This window comes from Chlamydotis macqueenii, chromosome 8 (assembly GCF_036417535.1).
Source record: "Chlamydotis macqueenii isolate bChlMac1 chromosome 8, bChlMac1.mat, whole genome shotgun sequence".
In the NCBI taxonomy this organism is placed as follows: domain Eukaryota; kingdom Metazoa; phylum Chordata; class Aves; order Otidiformes; family Otididae; genus Chlamydotis; species Chlamydotis macqueenii.
Window position 1 is genome coordinate 36,957,080 of NC_141563.1, and position 24,843 is coordinate 36,981,922.

A 24,843-nucleotide genomic window follows, 5' to 3' on the forward strand; every position below is an offset into this window, starting at 1 on the left:
CCACAGGGACCTGACACATCCAGCTCTGGTGAACCCTCCCCTTGCGCCATCTCACCGTGAATATTCACTATTTCTCTGATCTGCTTTAAAATGCAATAGCTATATTCCCATCTTCCTTTTTTTTAGCTCAGAGTTCATACATCCTGCTGTTAAATGATCTGTTTAAAATAAGTGGCAGACCTGACTGCTACGCTTCAACCCTCCAACACAGCAGCAGCCTTCACGAGGTGCCAAGTCTGCTCAGGAGAGAAAGCCTGCAGGATTTTCCACCTGAAAGGATCCACTGGCTTCTCAATGCTACTCCTGTATTCAGATTACGGGAGGGAGGCCGAGGTCTGTCTATATAAATGTAATCTAAAGCCTGGCTAATGGAATTAGCTGGAGTAAGGCAGTGGAACTCCACTGAAGTCAATTGAGTTGCTGCCACTTAATTGGCTAATTTGTCATCAATACTTAATTTGCTCTGTAGATGGATGAAAATACACTATATATGCTGTACGCTAAAAATAGTTTACGTCTTGGTCTTTCATCATTAATAAAACTCAAAATAGGAATTGTGTGTGGCCCAAAAAGCCCATAAAGCCCGTGTGGAGATGGTAAATGTTGGTTGGTGAAGAAGGTGCTCACTGCTCGTGTTGTGCCAGATGCTCCGGTCCTGTGGGTGACAGAGCCGTGTGGATCCCCGTCCGCCCGCCGGTTTGTGTGGGATCCAAGAGCAGGTTCAGGGCTGTGTAGTCACAACCTGCCTGGTTTTGCTTGTCTCCCTGGCAGAGGGACGTGGTCGGGAGCTCCCTGTGCACCCACGTGACTCTTTTCTCTGCTCCAGCAGCTGTTGCCAACATGAATTTTCATGTGTGCACACAAAGCCGGTGTCAGAGCCTGGAGAACGTGCCCACCCTTTGTGCTAAATGGTGGCTTTGGTTTGGTCAGGCACTGGAACAGGCTGCCCAGGGAAGCAGTGGGGTCACCATCCCAAGAACGCGTAGACTTCAGGACATGGTTTAGTAGGCATGGTGGTGGTGGGTTGACGGTTGGACTTGGTGATCTTGGAGGTCTCTTCCAACCTTAAAGATTCTGTGGGAGAACCACATTGTGCAAGAGGGAGCAAGTCCACATCACACAGGGCTGCAAGTGTTCTGCCGTGAGCGTGCGGGGCTGTTTATGGTACTGGTTGTTATACAGGGTACAGGGCTACATACGATGCAGTGCCCTCTTGCCATGCTGCCCGTGGGCCTTTCCAATTTTTTCTTTCCTTTCTCTCCCACTTGGCTGTACAAATGTATCGCGGAAGACACGGATTCTTTTGTTTTTATGAGATTCTGGAACAGAGAAGCTGTTTCGGGAGCTCTGATGAAGCAGCTGTGGAGGGGTCCCCATCGCCCCAGGCTGTGGTGGAGCTGCCGCTCGGTTTGTGTGGGACCGGCCCGGGGGAAACCAGAGAACTGCTGGTTTGGGTCTGTTCCTTTATTGGTTTATTTGGTTTTCTGTTTTAACCCTTGTGAACAATGGTGTTGGTAACGGATTGCAGTAATTTTACTGCTTTAATGCTCAGGTCGCTTGCTCTTATTGCAGATCCAGTTCTGAAGAACCAAGGGGCTTGCAACATCGAGGCACACACAGACATCAAGCTGAGGCGGTCGAGGTGCCATGAACAGCTGCAGAAAGCGGCAGGTGTGAGGGACCTGCTGATGTTTGACACGAGAAGCACCGTTTGTTTGTACGGAGAGGAAAGACTGGCGTTTGAGCTGGAGAGGCCAAGGGACAGCAGAGCTGAAGGGTCTGACAGTGCCGTCCCCAGCACGACAGCAGTCGTGGGAGGAGAGCCGCTGCCCTCTGCGACCGCTGCTGAAACCGCAGCTCAGATGCTCCCAGTGAAGAGGCTCTTGGGCAAGGCTGTGGGGCAGAGAAAATCAGGGCAAAAAAATGGAGATATAATTAAAAATTAGGAGCTGGACTTCAGAAAAGAAGATTAAGGTATTAGGCTAAGGCAAAAGCCGCAGCGACTACATGACAGCACTTAATTTTCTTCCCCGGGGCAGGCTGAACGCCTGACTTCTGGCCATTTGATGTTTCTGAGATTGCTGTGTGGGTCGGCACAGAGCATCTGCCTGCTTTCCGCCGTTCAGCCTGGTATCATCGTCTCACAGTAATTACATTTTCACAAAATGAGACAGAATAAATAGGTGCTTTTTTTTGCAAGCATCAATATTTCCATGGGGTTAAATTGCCAGTTCCCTTATTTTGAAGCAAGAACATCAATGTTTCTAAGCCTGACTTGTCAGCCTTCCCCTTGGCCGGATAATAATAGACTTATTGATCGCTGCTCCGAAAAATGGAGTAAAGGAACTTTGTCTTTCTATGGAGAGATGGAATGCGACCTGGTGGGTTATAAGAAGAAGACTCTGTGCTCCCTCTCTTAGCTATCACGTTAGGCATTGAGACCTATTTAATTATTTCAGGCCTCCACAGCAAGACGTTTATATGTTAATGTTCTGCTCTGTGCAAATCTAGCTGCTCTGTTTTACAGCAGGCTTCAAGTTTAAAATGTTGTTTAAAATAAACCATGGTGCAGGCCGGACTGTCATTTGGGAGCGTGCAACCTGGCTGTTCTTGCTCTACCTTGGCCCAGGAACGAAGGGCGTGCGGAAGTCTTTGGGACCCACTCAAGGCGAGCGGCTGCTTCGGCTCCGTCGCTCCGGAGGTCGGTCGGGTCCGGGTGTGCAGGTCAGCCCATCTTGGGATGGCAATCACGGCGTGCATGAAGCTGACGTCCGACTGATGGGCTGAGGCGGTGGCTGGTGGGCATGGTGCTTCTCCGAGCTGGATGCTGAAGCTCTCAGTTCAGGATGGAGTTGGGCAGCCTCTCACCTCCCAGACAAAGAGCTTGACCGCTGAGCAGCTGCTGGTGAGTCATCCGTCTTAGAAGCTCCCTGCCAGTAGTCTTAAAGTGGTTTGAATTCTTTGTAATAAGAAACAATGACAGAAACTCAGAATTCTGGTTTCTGGAGTTATTTTTTGATGTACTTTGAGTGTCAGAGGGGGCTTTGCGGGGCGATACTGCAGGTCCACATTCATCCCAAATAACTGCTGCCCACTTTTGTTGAGTTCATCAGTTAAAAAGACATTTATTTCTAGCTGTCAGCCATGGAAACCCAACTTGCTCGCTGGAAGAGGCTGATGTGACTCACGCACCAGGAGAAGTGCAGAGGCAGAGGAGCTGCATCTGTCCTGCCTTTCCATCTTCCAAGGGATAAAAACGATCACTTTGGGCTTTTCTGGGTGCTCGTGTGTGGCTGTGTGCTTAAAGCAAGGAGATCAGATCCTCTGTTACATGTGGTCAGGTCCTCTCCTGATGGGTTATTTTCCAAGTTGCCTTAGAGGTTGCTCACTACAAGCCAGATACAATGACAAAGCATGGCTTTGTGTGCGGAATTGGGAAAGAGGGTGTGCTTTGTGCTTGCTAGAAAATTCCCGGAAGAAGTGAAGTGTATGACCGTGAAGCCAGTCGCCCAGCAGCATGCGGCACGTCGGGTTGTGCATTGTCGCCCAGCCTGGGGTCCCTGCTCAGCAGGGCTCTTCTGAGCCACCCATGGCAATGGAAATGGTGCACCTGGAGGAGAAACCTGGAGGAGAAACCTCTTGCAGATCCTGGGTGCCCAGCAAAGTGTAGTGAAACTTCCAGATTAATGTGAATAGCTTGCAAGGTGTTTTGAGGACCATGATAAAGCTATGGATTGGTTTAGGCAGGCGCTTAACAAATACTTTCCTTACAACATGTCCACAACACAAATCCATAGGAGATGTTCCTAGAGCTAACGCGGTGTTTGACAGCAGCAATTCCAGCTGTAAAGCCCCAAAGCACTCAGGTGATGCCTGTGGAGGAGAGCTGGCTGCCAAAAGCTGGGTGAGCAGTGACTTCCCTTGGCAGTAACAAACAGAGGAAGGCGCTGCAGAGGGAGCAAGTTTCGGCAGGGAGCGTGAGCTGTGGACCTCACCAGAGAGATCGTCACCCACTAAATGTTTCAGGTCTGTGGAAGAAAGGAATTAAGCCTTTCTCTTGTTTTTCCCGATATGTGATGTAATCGGAAGGAAGCAATGGCTGTTGACATGGCAATATCAGTGATCAAAGTTAGAAACTTCTTAATTTCAGATTTAAATTGTCTGAGCAGTTGAACATCACAGACTGCATGTGCTGGCTGTAGCAACGTTTTCATACCAGCATCCTCCGGCAATTACAGCAGCGTAAATGACAGAGACACCTGCCCCAAAAATCCCATTTCCCTTTCATTGCGCGTGTGGCTGAGCTGGGCTCGGGGCTGAGGGTGCTGGTGCCCCAGCCAGGCCGAGACACCAGGAGCTCCCAGATGGCTTCAGCCCCTGCGCCGCGCCGACGCCGACACTCCTTCAGGCTCTGCCGGCGCCTTTGCTCAGAGCGTCTGAGAGCTTTCCAAAAGCAGAGCCAAGCGGCATAGAGCAAAGCGTGGTCTGTGAATGGGATGCTAAAGAAATCCTTGGGTCTGACTTCATCACTGTTCCATAATGCACAGAGCGTCCTCCCCCGTTTTCTTTTTGGGCAACCTGAAGACGATCGGCAGCGGCGCATGGCTCCCTGACCCCAAACCTGCTGCCCCGGCCAGGCTCCAGGTTTGGCTTCAGCGACGGAGCTGCGAGCGCTGCTCTCCGCAGCGCTGCGTACTGAGGGGGAGCCGGAGCTGGAGCCGGCCTCGTGGCAGGAGAAGGAAAGGCTCTCATTGACGTCAGGGAGAATTAAATCGAATCCCTGGAAAGGGTCCAAGACGAAAGTGAGTGAATAATTCACAACCAATAATTTCTGCAGAAAATGTAGCTTCTTCTCCTACTGGAGGCTTGTCTGTAAAATGGAGAAGATTATTTCAGCTGTGTTTGTTGTTTGAATTTGTTCAATTAAGCTGAGTGAGGCTTTGATCTCAGGTTTATTTTACGGACTGATTGTACGTAGTTTATATATCTGATACTTCATGTTCAGAAAACCTCACCAGCTTTCGTTAGGGACGAATTAGCTGAACTGTGTCGCGATGCTGATTTTTGTGCTCTGATTGAACGAGCGTAATACTTGCAGGGCTTGACCCAAATCTCTTTTTCATCTCGTGCTCTTGGATTAAGCCCATGGTCAAAAAGAGGCTTGAAGAAATACTCGTCGTAGACGCTTAAGATGTTGGAGAAAAGGAAGAGGCAAGAAGAATTCAGAAATTTTAGTAAACATTGCACATTTTTTGCATTGCTTTACAGTCATTTGAAGGCTCTGAGGTTTCTTGAGAATGAACCTTCTGCAACAGGTCTTGCCTTGCTGTGAAATGAGAAGGTGGGTCTGCCCGGCGAGCCGTGGGGAGAGGGGCTGCCGGGGATGCCCAGCCCCACCTCGACTCCAACAGCCTTTCCTAAGGGAAAAAAACCAACAACGACAACCCCCATACATTTAAGTCAGCCTTGCACCTGTGCTGCAGTCTAATTAAATTTGGGTGGGTAATAAGCAAAGGGTCTGATTCTGTTGAAGCAGCTCGGTGTCCACACGACACCCCAAAGGAGGGGTGGGTTGGTTTAAGCAGGCTGTGAATAATTAGAGATGTGAGACTTGAGAAGACTTTAGAGAAATAATAATTATTCTTTATAAATATTAATAAATTATTTATTTTTAAAAAGAGACCACTTGTAATTTTAAAAATGTTTGTGTGTTTCGGGAGCAGCCTGGCTGGATAAGGGCAGGGGAGAGGGAGGCAGCTTCGATTGCTGGCGGTGACAGCTCGCCCCGAGCAGGGAACGCTCGCTGCTTTAAACTGCTGGCAGTGGCTCGCTCCGTCCGGAGCTGTGAGCCAGCCGTCGCAGCCGGTTCCCGTCTTCCCAGCCTGAAAGATCTGCATTGCTGCCAGTTTTAGATGATGGGTTTAGAAGGTTGTTCCTGGTATTGTGGCATGTACCAGGACAGGTAACCCGCATGCGTGCTGCCTGGCGCTGGTGAAGGCCGGCTGGAAGCGGCTGCTCCCGCTGTCGGGGTGCAGGGCGTGATGGCATGGTGGTGGTGGGTTGATGATTGGACTTGATGATCTTGGAGGTCTCTTCCAGACTTAAGATTCTATGATTCTATAGAGCTGGCAGGCATCCCTCCTACCTTTCCAAATGCAAAATTCGGTTCTTACAGCAGAATTATTTCTTTTTTTTTTTTTTGTTTAGATCCTGAGGTGCATGCTTTACGCAGTCCTGACGGGCATCCCAATTCTTCCAGCTTTGTGTTGGACGCAGCCTGCCAGTGCTCAGCCATCCGCACGCTCTTCTTTCCGTGCCAGGCCCGTAAATTGCAAGAAATTAGATGGAAGCCACAACCCGAGGTTCTTGAGGAGCTCCATCGGTGATCCCTCTGCAGCCAACGGAGCAATCCCTCTGCTACGAAGATGCTTTCTGTGCCCTTGCAGTCCATGCCCACCCACCCAGCCCTGCACTGATCCTGCACTCCCCAGGTAAACTCTGGTGACAGTGGGGCTTGGTTACATGTCATGGTTTGTCTGTTCTCTGCTCCGGGCTTGTTGGGCGTTTCTAGGCGCTTAAGGAACTTAGTGTTCATACATCTTTATTTTTAGCGTGGAAGATGATGTGATATCTTGCGCTGGGGCCGTTTTTGCTGAGAGCTAGAGATGGGGTAGCAATCACTGGCGTTTCAGGAGGGACTTCCAAATTCTGCTCCTGTGAATTGCCTACTTATGCTCAGCTCTGTCTCTTCAAAGTATTTTCTCTTTTCCTTTTGTCAGGGAAATAAATGTAATCACCAAGGTGCTGTTCTAAAATGTACCGCTCGTTTTACGTAACCTATCACATTAATTAACATTCATCTGAGCAGGCCTAGGTGTGGTGGGGAGAATAATAGAGTTCTTCTAATCAGTCTTCTGGGAAAAAGATATCATCATTCCGGCGTGTGAATACTGTTTCATCCATTGAAAAATATTCCCCTGCTCCCTCATCAAGAGCAGGGTGGAAAAGAGAAAGAAGGAGGATGGTCAGATCACGGTTGTTTCTAATTCAAATTCACGGCACTGAATATTTTGTACAGAAAGTGCCTGCAGCACTGGGCTTCACCAGATGTAGGAACTTCTCCTCTCCCAGGAATATATTCCTTTGGTTTAGCATGGCTGGTGTTCCACTAACGTGGCAGATTTTAAAATTCTCTGCTGGCAACATCTGTGGGACTCTGACAAGTGATTAATAGAAAAGGGAGCTTTCATCAGGACATTCACATTTTTATGCCGAGCTTTCAGTTTTGGTCTCTCTAGAAATGAATGAGCAGTGGGGGCTCTGCTGATATTAATTATACACTGCTCAAAATTACGTAGCAGTGAGAGTGGACAGGAGTAGACATCTGTGCCATACAAACCCACTTCCGTTGCACTTGAGCCTCTGGAACTGTCCCCCTCTGGAACTTCCGTGCTGCAGCTCAGGGCTCGTACAGGGCCCAGCACCCATCGGTCCTGGGCTCCCTGGGGCTGGAACAGAAATAACGTGAGGAAGGACAATGTGGCCGCCGTTAGTTTTGCAATCTGTGTTGTTGTGTGTAAATTCATGAGCTCTTTCAAACTGAAAAAGGGAAAGATATTTATCAAAGCATGTTCCTTGGTAGTTTTTAAAATGGGGATGTTTGCAGAAGGTTCAATATTTCCCATAAATTAAAGAAAATACATCTCGTTCCAGAAATGCCATATAGCGTCCTAAGGAGGGAAGCAGGGAAAATCCTGCCTAGTCAGTGATAATATATCAAGGTTCCTCTGCTCATTATCAGTGTAAGAGACATAATATACATAAAATGTAGGTCACAGCATCCCATTTAACGCCGAATTTATCCTTGGTGTGAGCCGCAGTTGTGTGCTACAGCAAAACAAGCCCCGTTCTGAGGAGACGTTTCAATGGCAAAAGCCTCCTTACCTCTCAGATAAGCAAACGCGCTTTCCTTCTCCATCGATGCTTTTTTACGGCGTGGCATCTCCTCCTGCTTCTCCCTGCCCCGCTCTCGCTGCTCCGGGTGGGTGAGGCCGGCGATGCTCCCTGTTCGCAGAGTTTGGCCGTGGGAGAAATCCAGTGACGCTGAGGGCTCCGGGCGCCATGCTGCGGGTTGCAATGAGGGAAGAAGAGCCGTCGGTAGAGTTCATCGCGGGATGCTGTGATGGAGGAACCCTTACCTTCTAAAAATGTCTTCCCAAAAGATTTTCAGGAACTTGGTAGCCTGGCCTGGGGGCCCTGCCCAGAGCCACCGAGCTCCTCTGAGCGGGAGGAGACGTTTCAGTGGTGGTGGCACAGGAATGTGGCGCAGGAACGGCTGCAGAGACGAGGAGATGACCGTGCGCTGCCGTGTGCCGGAGGTCAGCTCACCCCGCGCGCGGGCACCAAATACACCCGTGTAACCCTCATCAATGCCCCTGAATTTTACTATTTTTTGGTCATTTTTCTTTCCAGTGCCACCGCTCCGTCCCGGCCTCGACTCTCTTCTCCCACAGCTGAACATCCGCGTGTTGTGACTTTTTGGGGGCGGGTGCTGCGAGCGATTTGCTGAAAAGCGGTGCAATCAGGAGCAGAAGCAAAAAAAAAAAATGCAATTAGTGTCCGGCCTGCTCCCTTGGCATTTCTCAGATGGACTGGCTGCAGCGCTCCGCATGATAATCAGAAAATTAGAGACGAGGGCTACCGCCATTAAACATCTCGAAAATAATTAAGCAATAAAGAGGGGCGCGGGAGGGGGCGGGAGAGGCTGACGGATAATCAGAGAGTTGCTGCAGGTGACGGCTGACCAGAAATGATAGATGGGAAAGCAGGGGGAGGAGGGGGAGGAAGGGGAAATACTGCTGCCGTAGAAAAACAAAATGAAAAGATAGCGAAGCTCCTGCTTGCCCTCCTCTGCCAAGGCAGGGCGGACAAGCGCATGGTGTTGGGAGCGCAGAGGTGGATCATCGAGCGGCTGAAATGTCTGAACCACGATGATGAGAGGCCGGAGCGCTGGGAGAGTCCATGAGGCAGGAGGAGTCGGTGCAGTACGGATGGGGAATAACATTGCGCGTGGAGCCGGGAACAGCCTGAAATACGGGCATTAGCGGGCAGGGGGGATTGGACTGGTGCATAACACACCTCCCCAAGAGCAAACAAAAATAAACCTAAAAGCAAGGGGCGGGCCGTGGGCTGATGGTCAGAAGCCTGTCAAAATTTGGGGTTACCCTTGCCCCCCGACAGCCCCGTACTGGGACCAGGCACTACGCGGGGGGCCACGTCCACAGCATCCCTCTCCCGGCATCCCAACCGGAGCGCTCCCAGCTGGGGCACAGCTCGAAACTGGGAACCACCGCTCGTCCTCCCTGTTCTGCTACAGCAAGTTGCTTTGAATAAAGGTGCAAAATTGCCATGAAGATGATTTGCAAAGTGAGCAAATCGGTATTTATTCACAGTGTGCGAGGGGAGACGGTGAACAAAATCTGTCTTTTGAGAGAGCAGCAGTAATGGCAGAGGTGACAAAAAAAAATAATTAATGGCTTTAAATAGCAAGTGGGGAGCTGGATCAAAACGTGATGTTATGGACAGAAATAGATGAACTGCTGCAGAAGATTGTCAAGCTAAAAATCCCTTTCTGGAGCTACGTACAGGTATAGAACCGTGTGAATGAGGCAGCGGAGCGAAGGCCGCGGTGTCACTGACCCCACTGCTGGGTTCGGGGTTGCTGCGAGCAATGGGAGATCGCGGGACGTTTCAATGCTTTGGCCAAACTTTTGATGTGTGGAAGTGTTTGAAAGTAGGTTAAGACATCAAATAATAAAATGCCCAGGCAAGCAGGCGTGAGCCACCCGCAGAGCCACGGCCCCCAGCTTTCCCTGGCCCCCCTGCTGCCGCGCTTCCGAAGGAAAGAAGAAAAAAAATAAGAAAATTCAGTTAAATAGTCTAAAATCAGCTAAAATGCAGAAAGCTGCAGAAGACATGGTTAGCTAGGTTTTTATTCAGCGTAAGGAACACGTTACTCTGGAATTGCATCGCTTTCGGAGCGCCTTGCAGGCTCTGTCTACCCCCACAAAATTTGTACACCCACAAAACCAGCAAGATTTCAAGATTTCCAGTGGAAGGTGAGCTGGAAGTGATGAAGATCCCACTGGCCAGGTGGGGACATCCCTTCACAGGATCATTTCGAAACACGACCTGAGAAAGCGCAGTGTCTTCCTGGGTGGCTCGGGGGACAATAACTGGCCCCAGGTTGACGTGATGCCGGGGGACCCCCAAAGCGAAGGGTCCCGTGCTGCGCCTGCCGAGGCTCCGCAGCTTCTCCTCCGCCCCCCGCTCCCCCAGCGTGGAAACCAGGCAGCGTTCCCCAGCCCTCGGATGTGGTCATCGCTAAAAAAATCTCACCCTTTGGGCCCCGCTTTTAGAGATAATTTTACTGCCGTATTCTGAATTCCCCCCCCCCCCCTTTTTCACACTAAGTGTATCTGCCAGGCTTTATTTTTAAACCTGTAGAAACCACACAACTTGAATTTTTTATAATAGATATAATTTTTCCTCTCTCCATCTGGAAAGCCCCTTGGAGCCCATTTCACCATCTCCATTTGCTATCAGAGGGAACAAGGCTAGTCCTTACTCCATTCAATAAAAGTGAAATTCAGCTGAAAAAAAAATTGGAGGAAAGCAGCTTCTATATTTATCGAGAAACTAGAGGTGAGAACACAGGGCTGGAGCTTTGATGTTGTGAAACTGAGAATATATTTCCAATTTTACGAACAGCGCGGCAGGTTTCTGCAGGAGCATTTCCTGTACGTGGCTTCTGCCCAAAGCATTTCCGTGAGCGTCGCAGGGGCAAAACCTCCGGCGCCGGCCAGCCCGCGCCCACAGCCCAGGGCCGCGTGGGCGAGGTCGGACGCATGCGGTGAACACGCCGACGTAGGGGAGTTGGTGGGTGAATGTCTGCAAATGTGCTACGGGCTCCTGCCCGCCTCCGCATGCTCCGGGGCGTGGGGGGTGATGGATAACGGGTGAGATTTGAGACTACATTCCTGCATCCGCAGGGATGAGCACTGTGCGAAGCCGGCTCAGCGCATCTTTGCAGCTGAGCAAACGTGTCTTGTGTTGGCTTGAGTCTTCGGAAAGGCAAAACCTAGGACGGCCAGGCTGGATCGTGGCGTCAGCAAGGGAAGAGCAACGGGAAGAAGTGTGACACTTCTGGAACTGCACGTAGGTGCTGCTGGTGGCACAGATAACCTCACTGCTCTGTGGCCCAAGGACGGCAGTGGTTTCCCGTTTGGTGATGGGTATCTGGGCAGCGAGGCTTTGGTGTAGGCCCAGCCCTGCTGAGCACTTGGCGGTGGCCTGCAGGCCCCATGCACATCTCTAGATCATAGAATCACAGAAGCACAGGATGGGTGTGGTGGGAAGGGACTGTTAAAGCCCATCCAGTCCAACCCCCCTGCCAGGAGCAGGGACATCTCCAACCGGATCAGGTTGCTCACAGCCCCGTCCATATCTGAGGTCTCCCCGGAGCCTCCTCTTCTCCAGGCTGAGCAGCCCCAGCTCTCCCAGCCCGGCCTCACAGCAGAGCTGCTCCAGCCCTCTCAGCATCTGCGTGGCCTCCTCTGGACCCTCTCCAACAGCTCCACGTCCTTCTGCTGTTGGGGGCTCCAGAGCTGGACGCAGCACTGCAGGGGGGTCTCACCAGAGCGGAGCAGGGGGGCAGAATCCCCTCCCTCGCCCTGCTGCCCGCGCTGCTGGGGGTGCAGCCCAGGATGGGGTTGGTTCCTGGGCTGTGAGCGCACATCGCCGGCTCACGTTGAGCTTCTCGCCCACCAGCACCCCCAAGTCCTTCTCCTCAGGGCTGCTCTCCATCCATTCCCCACCCAGCCTGGATTTGTGCCTGGGATTGCCCCGACCCACGTGCAGGACGTTGCCCTTGGCCTGGTGGAACTCCATGGGGATTCCCGCAGAATCCTGCAGCGGTGTTGCTGCAGCCCCACTGACGCGGGGATTCAGAGGAGCTGGACCAGCGCGAGGGAGGACGGCTCCACGGCAGGTCCTTAGCGAAGCGCTGTTCACTGATGACTGGATTTCCATGTTTTTAACGTAATAGACTGGCAGAAAAGTAAATAGCTGTGCTAACATGAAAAATCAAGTTTCATTTTAATGAAATGTTTATTCACAGCAGGTTTAATATTAATGTTAAATTCATCTGTGGAATTTTTCCCCATCAAACATTAATGTGATACAGTCTTTGCATTTCTGCACTGAAAGCATCTTCCAATTAATTGGCGGCTGACGCACCATAAATCCAGACAGTCCCCGGCCGTTATTTTTTTTAAGTGCACAACCACTCGATGAATAATTAATAATGATTTATAGTGGGACTGGACTACTACTGGCGTATCAGTATTGCAGAGCAGGTAGCAATTCTTTATTTATAGCTGGGAAACGATGAAATTTAAGAATGGACACATAAGCTGGTTGCTGTGTGTTAAACACCTGACCCGACACCAGCACAGCACGAGGCAGCTGCCGCGTCGTGCGTTGCGGAAAGGAACCCCAACCCTTGGCAAAGTTCTAACCAAACTCTACACAGCTTGGTCAAATCCAGACGCGAAGGCGCTGGCTGGTCCGTGCTTTGCCGCTTGGCGCGAGGCAGAACCGTGCCTGGGTTTGCACCGTTAACACCAATTAATGGATTTTATGACTAAGTGTGAGGAGGAAGCAAAATCCTGCTCAGCCCTCCGAGTTATCTGAATGCTTATTTTTAGGCCAGCATGAAGTACTTGATTTGCGCCGAGCCCGTAACGTTGTGATGGACCGGGGGCCGGGTTCTCAGTCCCACTCCTGGCCATTAACGGTTTGGGATCGCAGAGCGGCCCCGGGCGTATCGCCACCGAGGGGTCCCTGGCCGTCGTCCTTCCTTCGCTATCGGAATAAACAACAGCCGCTTGTGTGCTTTCCACTGCTCCTTTCTCCAGGCTTTCTGCTTCATCCCCATCCTTTTGAATTCCTAATGAAACCAGACAGGCTCTTAAGTAAAACCAGTCAATATAATTTAACATGAAAAACCTCTCTAAAACCTTCTTTATAGATGTTTGTCTGCTAATCCGTGGCTTTTCTTTAATGTTCACGCACAAACAAACCAGCTGAAATTAAAAACCCTTCACATATTCAACTCTGCAAACACGAAACATTCCAGCCCCCAAAATAATTGGCTTGGGAAGCTGTAAGGAACTGAAAACTGGGCTTGGAGTGGCAGCGCGGGAACAATAACAGCAATAACGAAGTGTGAGCGGGAAGAGGAGCCTGGCGAGGGCAGACGGGGCCGGCGAGGAGGCTCGGCAGAAGGCGGGGGCAGGCAGGAGGATAGCCAAGGAGGGCCGCTCTGCGCCGTGGGACGGGGAGTCAGGCGCCCCTGCGCCGGGGCAGACCCCACAGCCCGGGGCAGGGACACGGTTTTATCCCTGGTTGTGTCCTTTCCACCACTGACCTTCCCAGCACCTCATCCGCCGCCTGCCGAAGGCAATTAGCCTGGCAATTAATTCCGTGGGGTTTGGAGCCAAGCCCGGGCGCTTGGCCGCTCCCAGCACCGAGCCCCTTCCAAAATGGGAGGAAAGTCGTGCAGCCGCACGCCTTTGGTGGGACCCACAACGGGAAAAGGAGGCCGTTCATGCCTCTCTCCTGCCGTTATGACACTTATTACGAAGGCTGTCTGCAATTTTCTCCTGCTCGTTCTCTGCTCATTTAAAGGAAAGGCGTTTCTCCAGCAGGAGAGCCCCTGCCGCGGCGCAGGGAGGCGAGTGATTCAGCGGCGTGGAGGTTTTCCAGCCTAACTTTCCTCCCTCGGTTGCCAGGGAGGATGGTCTGAGATGAATTTTAACAAACCTGCCTTCCTGCCAGCTCCTTCAGTATCAGTGGCAAAAAAATAAACGGAGAGTTTGAAACAGCCTGAACAGAAAATCACACCCTGCTGCACGTAGTTGTGTCCGGTGAAGGAGATGCTGCCGCGGTCCTGGACCTCCTGGTCTGCAGCTACCAACAGACCATCTGTGAGTCAAACCAAAGCGGACAACCCCTGCCCTCTCCATGTGAAAAAAAAAGAGGTAGAAAAGGCATTTTTCACACTTTCATGTGTTTGGAAACACTCCTCCTCCCATGTAAATGTGTCCTGGATCCCTTGGCTTTGGGGCTTTTTTCTTCTCCGGGCACCTTGAAGGTCCGACTGCTCCAGGAAGGTGGTGGCTGCCATCCGGCAGCCTGAGAGGCTCTGCGTGAGGTGCAGAGAACACAAACCCCAGAGGAGGGGTTCAGGTGCGATTTGGTGTCAGCCCCCGCAGCAAGTCCTGCAGGACGCTGCCATCTCTCCAGCTGCGGGGTTTCTCAGGAATCCGCGGGCAACACTCGTATCCGAGTCCTCACCTCTCATCTTTCAGCAACGCCGAGGCGAAGAGCTGGTTTTTGAGGCAGTGCCCTCATTTGTTGTGAAGAAGTGGACTTCTCTCCATAGCACACGAGTTCACCCAGGGCTTTCTGAATCGCAGGCACCAGCATCCGCCAGCTGGTAGACGCTCTCGGGGGAAGCTGCGCCGAGCTTGCTCATCGAAATAACAAATTAAGGCTCTGCTGGGGCCACTTAACACTTTTAAAACTTGCAGCCAAATTTAGGCAGAGCTGCAGAAAATATTCCTTTCCTTGCAGGGAACTTTTTTTGCATCAATAATCACCCGAGGACAGTGGCCCCCAGGGTTGGGGAGAGCTGCCTGCCCCATCCCGTCCCACGCCCACCCCTTCGCAGGGCCGGGGTGGCAGCTCCAGGGCCCTTTCGCTGGGAGACGTAACGGTTGTGTTGACTTAGCAGAGACTCATCCTACAAAAGAGCTTTTCCATGTCCCTGGGAAGACCAGAGCCGAGGGACCCCCGGCCACTGCCTCTCCGCCGGCCGAGGGCCAGGAGGTTGTAGGATCCCAGGAGTTAGCGGAGGCGGTGGCAGCGGGCACGATGGGTGCACAGCCAGGATTTGGGCTCTGGTGTCCATCCCACCGTGTGCGCCCGTCCATCCCGTTGCGTCTGTGCGTCCATCCTGCCGTGCTGGGCTACGGCATCCTCCCGCCCGACGTTTCGCTGGGATCGCGATGAGCCGAAGAGCAGTTCCTCCAGCGGCGGCGGTGGACCGGGGCGGTAACACAGCAAAGCCAAGCTGCCATCTCAACTCTCCGCGTTCCCATGGCTACTGTGTTCCCCAGAGCAACCGGGACAGCCGCAACCCAGCGCATCCCAGTCTGCGGCACGGAGACACCCCCAGCCTCGCTGCCGGGCTGGGGATTCCCCCCCATGGCCCCCAGCTCAACCATCCCACCAGGCCACGGCAGCACCGGCCCCTGGGACGTGCCTCCTTGGGCCCCTGTGAACACGTCCCCATGGTTCCCCCAAACAATGGGCACCGCGGCATGGGGCACGGTGGAGGCACAGCCCCGGCTGTGGGGCAGCAGCGGGGCAAAACGCTCCTTGAGAACCGTCCATGGGGGAAAAGCAATCCCAGAGGAGCGGGAGCGCATCCCTGTTGGCACAAAGGCAACGCGAACACGTTGAAGCCATCAATAAATGGCTAAATGCAGTAAACTGAGAGAGCATTTTCCTGTGTTCTCCACTTGTGACGTTGTGTTTAAATCACGCATGAGCCCAATGTCTGCTTGGTTTTACCCTTCTGACTGTAATTACGGGAGACCAGAGATCTCCGGAGTGTTGTCGTCTGCTTATTTCGGTGTGCTGGCTTCTGTTAAAGCCCGTCACGCGTTCCCGGCAGAGAGTAGGAGACATGGTGCCGGGCTTTCGCAGCCCTTATCGAATCCTTTTACCTACCACAACCATTTCCAGGCAGCTTTTCAAGCCGCTCTTGCCTTTGGGCAGCCGGAGGAGTTCGCTTGTCGCGGATGCTCCTTGCAAATCCCGCTCCCCAGCCCAGCCGGCAGCGGGAGCCTTCTCACCTCCCCAAAAGCCGGGCTGCACGCCGAAATGGGGGTGCGACAGCTCGCTGTCGCTGGACCCTGCGCTCGGGGAGCTGCTGCCCGAAGTGTGCTCCACTGCCCGGCGTCAAGGAGCCGCCATTGGGAGAGGAGGCGGAGATGCGCTTTCTGCCCACAGTAAGCCAGACGCCGGTGCTGGGGTGAGGGGTGCAAGAGGACTGATGAGCTCTGATTTTGCTGCGGGGTGTGTCAGAGGATGGGGATGGGAGGGAGAGAGACCACCTGGATCATCTGGAGATGAAGAACAAGTGTTTTATGTCAGAAATGGAATTGGAAGACACGCAGGAATGGTTTTGGAGCTGCAGATGATGTTTCTCTTGTCACGGCTGACCAGAAACACGATCACCAAAGCTGGTGTGATCAGGAGAGGTTCTATAGATACACCTCCAAACTTTCCCCCACCCAAGGGGAAGGCGTTGGATGTAGGGTATTCACAGGAGCACCAGAGCTGCCACCGCTCCCACCTCGCTGAGAAGAGGACAGCGGAGGGCTGCTCAACGTGACACGTTGCATTAATGGGGAGTGTGGCTTCACACCCCCAGGTGAGATGGGATCCCGCACCTGCTAGGAGCGGCCTGGGGAGACACCGCAGCATCCTCCAGGCAAGACACGTCTGACTGCACCAGCACATCCCCGTTGAAGAGTTGTGATCTCAAGGGTCCAGAGCGCACTGAACGGCTCCCGTCAGCTGCCTGGCCTGGAGGTACAACCTCGTACGTGTTCTGCCTCGTGGAACGGGGTTGTGTTTGGGAAAGCTGTGGAAGTGATGACTGCCTGCAGCGCTCAGCACTGCTCTGCCTGTCACGTCTGGGGTGGGGATGAAGTTTTGGGAGCCCAGCCTCACTGTTGGTGGAGGTTATGCTCTAGACAGTGCCCCAGCTGATGGAGCGGGAGGGCAGGAGACCATGGCAGGAGCTGAGGGGCAGGAAGGAGATGGAAAACCTGGTGCCGTTCAACTGAAAGCTGTTGGCAGCGAGCACAAAATCTGCTGCAGGTGTAGGCAGCTCTGCACCTGCGACCTCCTGGCAGAAGCTTGGTCTTCAGAAATAACCCGTGTGTCTGGATGGGTGGGTGTACCTGGAGCCTGGTGTCTGGGCATGCTGCGAGCCCCCTGGACCTGCTCTGTGAGCCCCGAGTCTCGCGGACGGGCACCACAGGTGAGCGCAGATGAGCTCTCCTGGAAACACTGCTCCAGTCTCATGATGGTGGTGTCACCCCAAGGACCAGGCTGGAGCCACCCCTGTCCCAGGGCGGGATGGGGAGAGCTTTGCTCAAGCACCGCAGGATTCCCTCCCTCGCTTACAGCGGCTGCCGTGCCCGACGACGGAGCTGTGTACAAAGCGCTGTATAAATGTAAAAGGAGATGAAAAATGAGGTTTCACGCACCTGCTAGTCCCTGGCCACGTCCCCGCCTCAGCTAGGATACGTGCGTGGCGTGTTCCCCGTGACAGGCTGGGAACACGGAGCAGCTAATGCAAGAGGCGATCTTTTCTCATATGCACTTGCTATTTTTTCCTGAAGAAAATAAATTTTTTAAGTTAAGTTTTTCACTGTCTGTCCTAGAGCATGGATGAGAAAGGTTAGTTATAAATAATACAGAGCTGTGTCCCCTCTTGAGGGGAAGGAAAATACAGGGAGCCTCGTAAAGAGGAACACAGCAGCACCCTCGATGGATGGAGATGGGATCCACCAGGCCACCAAAGCCCTTCTCCTGCGCGTGGGCCTCCGGCCAGGCAGCGAGCAGCCTCGCCTGCACGAGCCAAGCCTGCCAGCAGCTCCGCAGCCTTGTCTGCGCTGAGAACTGCAGCAAAGGCAGCGCAGAAAGACTTAATTGGGCTGCGCTCCGGAAACTACTGGAAGATGGTCCGAAGAGGAAGGCGTCATCTTCCACCCAGCTTTTTAATCAATTCAACCAGTTTTTTGTGCACGGCAGAGGGCTGGCGTCGCTGCGCAGCCAGCGCGGTACATCACCCCCGTGTCCTCACCGCGTGCCCGTGCTGCCTGCGCGGCCGCTCTGCATCAACGCCCTGGGAAAAGCTCTGCCCAGGGACAAACCATCGCCCCGCCGCGCTCCCACCTCCTGACGGCTGGGACAGCTCAGCGCCACAACGCCCTCGCTCTGGGGAGGACACCTCAGCACTTGGGTGCCCGAGCGGTGCCAGCCACGCAGGAGCCCTGGAGCTGTAGCCTTCCGCCGCCCCCACCGCGTCCCCCTTCTGCCAGGACATCAGCTTGGCAGGGCTGAGGTCCCGAGTACAGCACCTCCCAGGAGTTTTTGGACAGTGGGATGTGTTGGGCCGCTGGTTTCCGTACAGATAAACACAGCTGCAATGTGTTGGTGGTGGTTTGGTTATCGGCTTGGTGCACGACGCTCCGCAACAAAGGACGTGTTGCACCCCGCTTACTCCTAATTAACAACTTTTCGATATCTCTGCCTGGCGTAGCATCTGTTTCCAGGACATTTAGCTTCCCTGAGTTGTCCTTCCTGCCTGTATCACATTATTATTCCTTTAAGAAAGACTAAAACGCGTTTGTCTCCCAACAGCTAATGATGTCTTCAGCGTGTGGTTTCTCGTGCACAGTTGACCTTTTAGCCTTGTGTTGTACAGTATTGGGAAAAATCCAACAGTTTTAAAGTTGTTGGTTTTTTTTCTATTTAAGTGGCAAGGTTTTCAGTGAAAAGGTCTGTTTTGGGAGCAACACACTCCCCTGCCTACTCTTCCTATGGCTCTGCCACAAAAACCCTGTTGTTGGAGCAAACACAGCAGCGCTGGACGGCTGAGGGGACAGGGACATCTGTGAAGGGTCCAGCCCAGAACGTGCAGCAGGCTGCCCAGGGCCTTGGGAACACAGACAGTCGGGACAAATCAAAATAAACACAGAAAATCAGGGAGTCCGGAGGCACCGCTGGGGCAGGGCTGACTGCAGCCAGGTCGCCCTCATCATCCTGCTCCTGATCACGGGCAGCGTAAAGGCGTCAAACTGTCCTCTGGAAGCAGAGGGCGCGCGTCGGGCTGGGCTCGCTGCCTTCCAGCTGTTCCACACCCAATCCGTGATTCAGAGCAGCAACCTGAATCCCGGACAAGCGTGAGCCCCTCGTGGGCACTGGGACAAAGGAGGATGCGCAGTCCGTCAGCGGGCATCAGTGGTCCTGGGGACAGATGGGCACTCTGTGGTCTTCAAGTATCTCAGCACTTCGGGACCAGCTTTGTGATAAATTTGACCTGCCACAGGGAAGCTGTCGTTTGGGAAGAAGCTCTGCTTTGTAGGGGCACGCTAAATCCACCGTGGGCACGTGTGCGCCCCGCGAGCCGGTGTGCTAAATGATGTAACCGGCAGCAAACTGTAATGGAAGTTGTGAATTCTTTTACTGCCCGTTTTTCTACTTGAAGAGAAATACATCAAACGGGAGCTGCAAAGGGAGCAGAGCATAGCACAACTGGTTTTTTTTTTAAAAAAAAAAAATAAATAGGTCTGCTTTAAAGCCATCACTTGTTTCAAGTCTGCTCTTCACACAGGCACCTCTGGCAGTCTCCAGCCTGGAACTGGTTTCTCTGATGGCTGCCCGTGGGACCGCTCCCCGCCAGGCAGCAGACCCTTCCCCAGCCCCAAATCCCCCCGGGTGACTCCTGTGCTCCCCTGCCACCCTGGGGCTGGTGGGGACGATGGCTCCGGCTTCATCCCTCAGCGATTTCTTGGGAAGCAACGTGGTTTTGAGAAAGAGGTCACCTCCGCGTTCCCCACTGGGGCTTGAGCCTGTTCCCTTCTCTCAAATCACGAACCAGTTTGTAAAGAAGCAGAAGGGGAAAGAGCGCTCCTGAACTGGGGCCATCCCATCCAGCTTTTGCAGCCCGTGAGGTGAGCTCAGGGACTTTTTTAGATGCCAAAAACCACCTCTCTGGTTCGCAAAAGAAGGAAATGGAAGAATCTGGTAGGTGAATCATTTGTTCATCCCTTCATTTTTCTTTACCTGCACCAAACTGGCTCCGTATGCGATATTTAATGATTTGATAACCCAATACGTCACGCATTGCTCTTTCCAAACAGCAAAGCGATGACATTGGCGTACAGCCACATACGGCTCCTGAAGTTACCCAATTACAGTCGCGAATCCGAATACCTCAGTTGAACCGAGTGCCAGAAATCCTGCTGCTAAAAATGAAAAGGGACCGAGGTGTTCGTCGCCTCCAAAGAGCCGCGAAGACGGGCCGCGCGGCGCCGTTGCGTAGCGCCAAGGCTGTGGCCGTTCCGCGGCAGGAAGCTGTAAGCGTTAGGGGAAGCGTCTGCTCTTCTGCTTCTGTGCGTGATTATTTTGACACAGAAGAGCAGGGAGTACAGACAAATCTATCATTCCCTTTGATAATTTTAATGCGTGACTTTTATTTTTGATACCTGGGCTTCTCCAGCTGCATCTCACCATTTTTATTACCATGAGCTGTGCTTTTTCCCCCATTTTCTCTAGCAGACCTTTCAATTCTGAGCTGCTTTCTTCCTCTGCAAAGCCTTGGCTAATTGAAAATGTCACTTATTGTACTTGATGATATTTTCTCCCCTATTCTAACGCTGGCTGTGATAGCAATTGTTGCGAGGAGAGACTTTATCCGAAATCTAGTCATAAAGACACAGTGCCAAGTCTGAGCTACCATAAATCAAGAAGGGATTCGGGAGAGCTGCTTCGGCTAACAAGGATTTAAACCCCAGTTCTCACGCAGCTAATGCTTTGTAGGAGAAGCAGAGATATTTTTCCAATTTCTCTTAGTCTTGTTTCCAGCTTCGTGTGTTCTACATCTCTAGCAGTGCTGCTCTCGGCTGCTCACAGAGATATCAAGAGCCACGAAATTAAAGCACTCTGAGGAAACGGCACATGCTTCGCTTGCAGCGGCCGCCTTAAAGCGGAGAGCGCTGGGGATCCGCTTGGCGTAGGTTGGGATGAACCCGCTGGCGTCGTTTGCTCCTCTGTTGTAGAGGGCACTTCATTATGTGTTGGGCTTCTGGGTGGCTGAAATACAGGGAGGTGAGTCCCTTCCCAGGTTCCTAAACAATCCAAACACAAGTCCAAGATAGGAAAAAATCTCCAAATCTTTGGGTTTTCCATTTTAACTGCAAAGTTTCCGAAAATGAGTAGAACGCAGGGAAGCACTGGCGCAGTGGGAGCAGGCTGTGGCAATGGGGGAAGAGCTGTCTGGGTCAATTATCCAGGCTGCAATGATTGAGAATTAAATTTTGATCCTCTTGGAAGGTCTGATGTAGGGGATTGTATGGGGAAACTGTTTGTAGGAAAAAAAAAAGTGACAATTGCAGCTGAAAACCCTAAAATTGTTGCTTCTGCTGCCATGTTGGGAAGACGCAGGAGTTACTGGGAAGTGTAAGAGATTCTCTGCTGTTCCAGACGTTTAGGAAATGCTCAGCTTCATCAGTAGCAGAAAATTAAGGCAGAAGAAAACATGCAATTGAATTTGAGCAGGGACCCACGAACCGCTCTTTCCTGGGAGAACAACGACCCTCCCATCATTGACAGGACAGCCTACCTGCGGTATTGCGTTATTCTCCGCCTGCAGACATAGCTCGCTCTGCGTCCCGTCCAGACCTCCTTCCTCATCATCACGAAAGAGGCTGACAAGGCACAAGATCACCCTCCAGTGTGCTCTTTTCCTTACACTTACCCGACTGTCCTTCTCCATCTGACTGGCAAAGGATGGGGATAGAAAAGACAAATGAATCAGGAGGGGAGATGAGCGCAGGGAGGCCGGCTCTGCTCCCTGACAGAAATCGTTATCTCACTTTGGTTGGAATTCCCCAAGCCTCAGCACCTTTTGGTGCCAATTTGTGGTATTTAATATTCTCTAAAACCCTTTCTCAGCTGACAGCCCTTCGTTAACTGATGCTCCTCTTCATTCTCTTTAGCCAGGAGTTCCCCAAAGTGCTTTGGTGACTTAAACCCAGCCACTTCCCAGGAAATTCCTGTGCTTCTGGTGTCTGGAAAACGCCACCCGCTGCAGAACGGGGGCTTTCCCGCTCACAGCCGCCTGTCTCCTGGCGGCAGGTCGGCCGCGGGCGGGCTGCACGGCACGCGGCTGAGGCAGGAGCCCGCGGCAAGGCGGCGTTTGCGGCTTATAAAGAATGACGCTATTAAATGAAGTGAGACTCTGATTTGATGGGGTATGAAATGCTGCTTACATACTGCAGCCTTCGCTGGAGATGATCGCTAGGCAGTTATTTGCACAAGGAGCTCAGGGGAAAACTGGACGTACGGTTATTTCCCCCAGTCTGCGGGCAGGCAGCACCCACTCTGCTCCCTGGGAGCACCCGGCCCATTCCCAGCTGGCAAAGACAGAAAAAGCAGTCGGAAGCGAAGAGCTCCCACTCCTGTGAGTCGTCAGTGGCAGGGCGGGTGGCCTCGGCGTACGGGGGCAACAGAGCTCCTCCGAAATAACTCACGGATCGCGCAGCAAAACGGCTTCGGGAGGGGCTTTGAGGGAAGAAGATGAAAAGGCTTGGCCACGGCCTTTGGCAGGTTCTTGCTGAGCACAGGTATTTCAAGAAAGAAATGGAAATTCTGGTTCAAGCCATATCCGACAGGCCCGGGCAGCGATGCCAGGCTGGGCTCAGCGGCAGCAGCGGGCTGGGGGCGAGGAGCCACGGCAGGTTGTCTGTGCAGCCACAGGCTGGCCGTGTGTCAAAAAATATTGCATTTACGCCAAGTAGAGGAAAAAAATGCTGCCATGCTCCGGGGGGTTTCCCTGGCTCTGAGCCACGGGGCCAGGCCGCGCTGGGCAAAGATCGGTTTTCTCTCCGCCAGTTTTCACTCGAGTTGTTTAGAAATTGGCAGTGACACCTGAAATGTGCAATTAAATTCCCAAAGTGACCAGGTTGCCATACGGGCACAAAAACTTTACTTTAATGTGTTACCAAGAGAAGTACGAGGAGTCAAGGATTCGGGGAACCTGTGGGTCAGGAACAACAAAGTAACTGCTGTTGTCCTTTGCCTTGCTCGCAGCCAGGCTTGCCTCTTGCTTTTCATTTAACAGTCACTTACGGATTTCAACAATTTTACCTGTTGAAAGGCAGGGAGAAAAGCAAAGGCATCGCACCCGTGTGCTGCAGCGGTGCTTCCCTCTGCCCCAGCCCCCGCGCTGCAGCACTGGAGGCTCAGCCCCTCGGCCGTGGGCAGCATCCTGCATCCCGCCCGCCGCCGCTCCGCCCGCGCTCTCCTGGGCTCCGGCTGTTGCTGCGGTGTTAACTGGTACGGGGCAGCCCGACAGCAACGTGATTCACAGAGCCAATAACGATTTTCGATGGCAATAACGCGACTGCTAAGCCCGAGTCCTCACCAGTACAGCTCAGCAGGGAAACATCGACTTCAGATCTGCTGTGCTGCTTCAGCTCCTAATAGTCAAAATGCTTAACGGTGATTTCCTCTTCTTTTTTTTTTTTAAAACATGAATTAGTCATGGCGTACTGTTTCCTAGCAATTAATGTTTTTAATAAATGAAAACACAGCACTACACTGTGCAGGTTTGACACTTAACCAAAGTAATTAGTGTATGCAATAATGAATCTTACATTTTCTCCCCACTGTAAGAAAGAAAATAACTGTAAACAATTTGTTAAAACCTGGACGTCTCACCCAGCTTTCAGTGCTTTGTTTGGCACTGTGAGTAAATCAGGTTTGGCCCCGTCCTGCTGCTCGTCCCACCCGGCCCCCAGCCCCGCGTGGGGGGCACCTGCAGCGCCCGTGCCACTGGGCACTCCGCAACCCTTGATTTTTCTGGTCCCTGGGAACAGAGCAGAGGTTATTTCTCTGCAGCAGCCTCGGAGGGCAGGGCTGCTAGCTGGCGTTATCGGCACCGCTGGAAGTCACGCCCAGCCCGTACCGTGGGCGCAGGGACGCACCGAGCGCTGGCGGCTGGTGCCGAGCGAGCCTGTTCCGGCCCCGCGGTGCAGCCGTCCCCTCGCTCGCAATCCCCCTCCCAGGGCCGGTACCATCTGCGGCTCGGTGCCACCGGGACGTTGTTTTGAGAGAATGAAAGCGCTGGGTGTAGTAGCGCTGGGTGGGTGCGTGGTTGTTTAATCCGCCATTCCCCTTCTGAGGAAACCGGGGGGCGTTGCATCCAGTCTGAACACAGGCACTGACCAGTTCACATCCAAGAGCCCCTAACAGCAAACAGGTGAAAGAACTGCAAAGGCTGAGGAGAATCGCTTGCCTCCTTCGAAAGCCTGGGAAAGCACGAAGGCAATTCCAGCACAGGACACTGCCACAGGGAATGGCGGCTCCTCATGCTGGGGAGCCCTTCAAGCATCACCCCGCGGGCAGCGGCTTTACAGTCCCCGTCCGGGACAGGCGCTCCCGGTTCATCCGTAGGGCCAGCGCTCACGCATTTTCGTTTTGAGGCAGTTCACGTAGCATTGAACCAGCATTTGTAACGGGCAGAGTTCTAGCGCCGGGAGAACTCCCGGCATAGCTGCGTGTCAGAGAACTGATAGAACCGTGCTGAGATTTCCAGTGGGCGCTGGAGCCGCTGGCAGCAGCGTGGGCGCGACGGCGGGGAGCGCGGGCTGGGAGCTGCGCGATGCTGAAGGACACGCAATGCCTGCTCGTAAGGAGATCCCCCCGCGGGCAGCGGCCCCACGCTCCCAGAGATCCTCTCAAGGGTTTTCCTACTTCTCACTGCAAGTCACTTTACTGAGCACAGTCATCAGACAGATCGTGGTTAAAATTCCACTTTCAGTACGTCGGGTTGGGCTTTTTCTATTCAGATACTACCTGAATGCTTCTGCTTTATTCAGCCACCATCCTTAGCCATTAAACACCCTTGACTGC

At 52.9% G+C, this 24,843-nt stretch overlaps 1 protein-coding gene across 1 annotated transcript in view; it reads right to left on the bottom strand.

Annotated features, from left to right (window-relative positions):
* NEGR1 (neuronal growth regulator 1) overlaps nucleotides 1–24,843 on the bottom strand; it is a 726,879-nt gene that overhangs the window by 83,931 nt on the left and 618,105 nt on the right. The gene's annotated exons all lie outside the window — the stretch shown is intronic.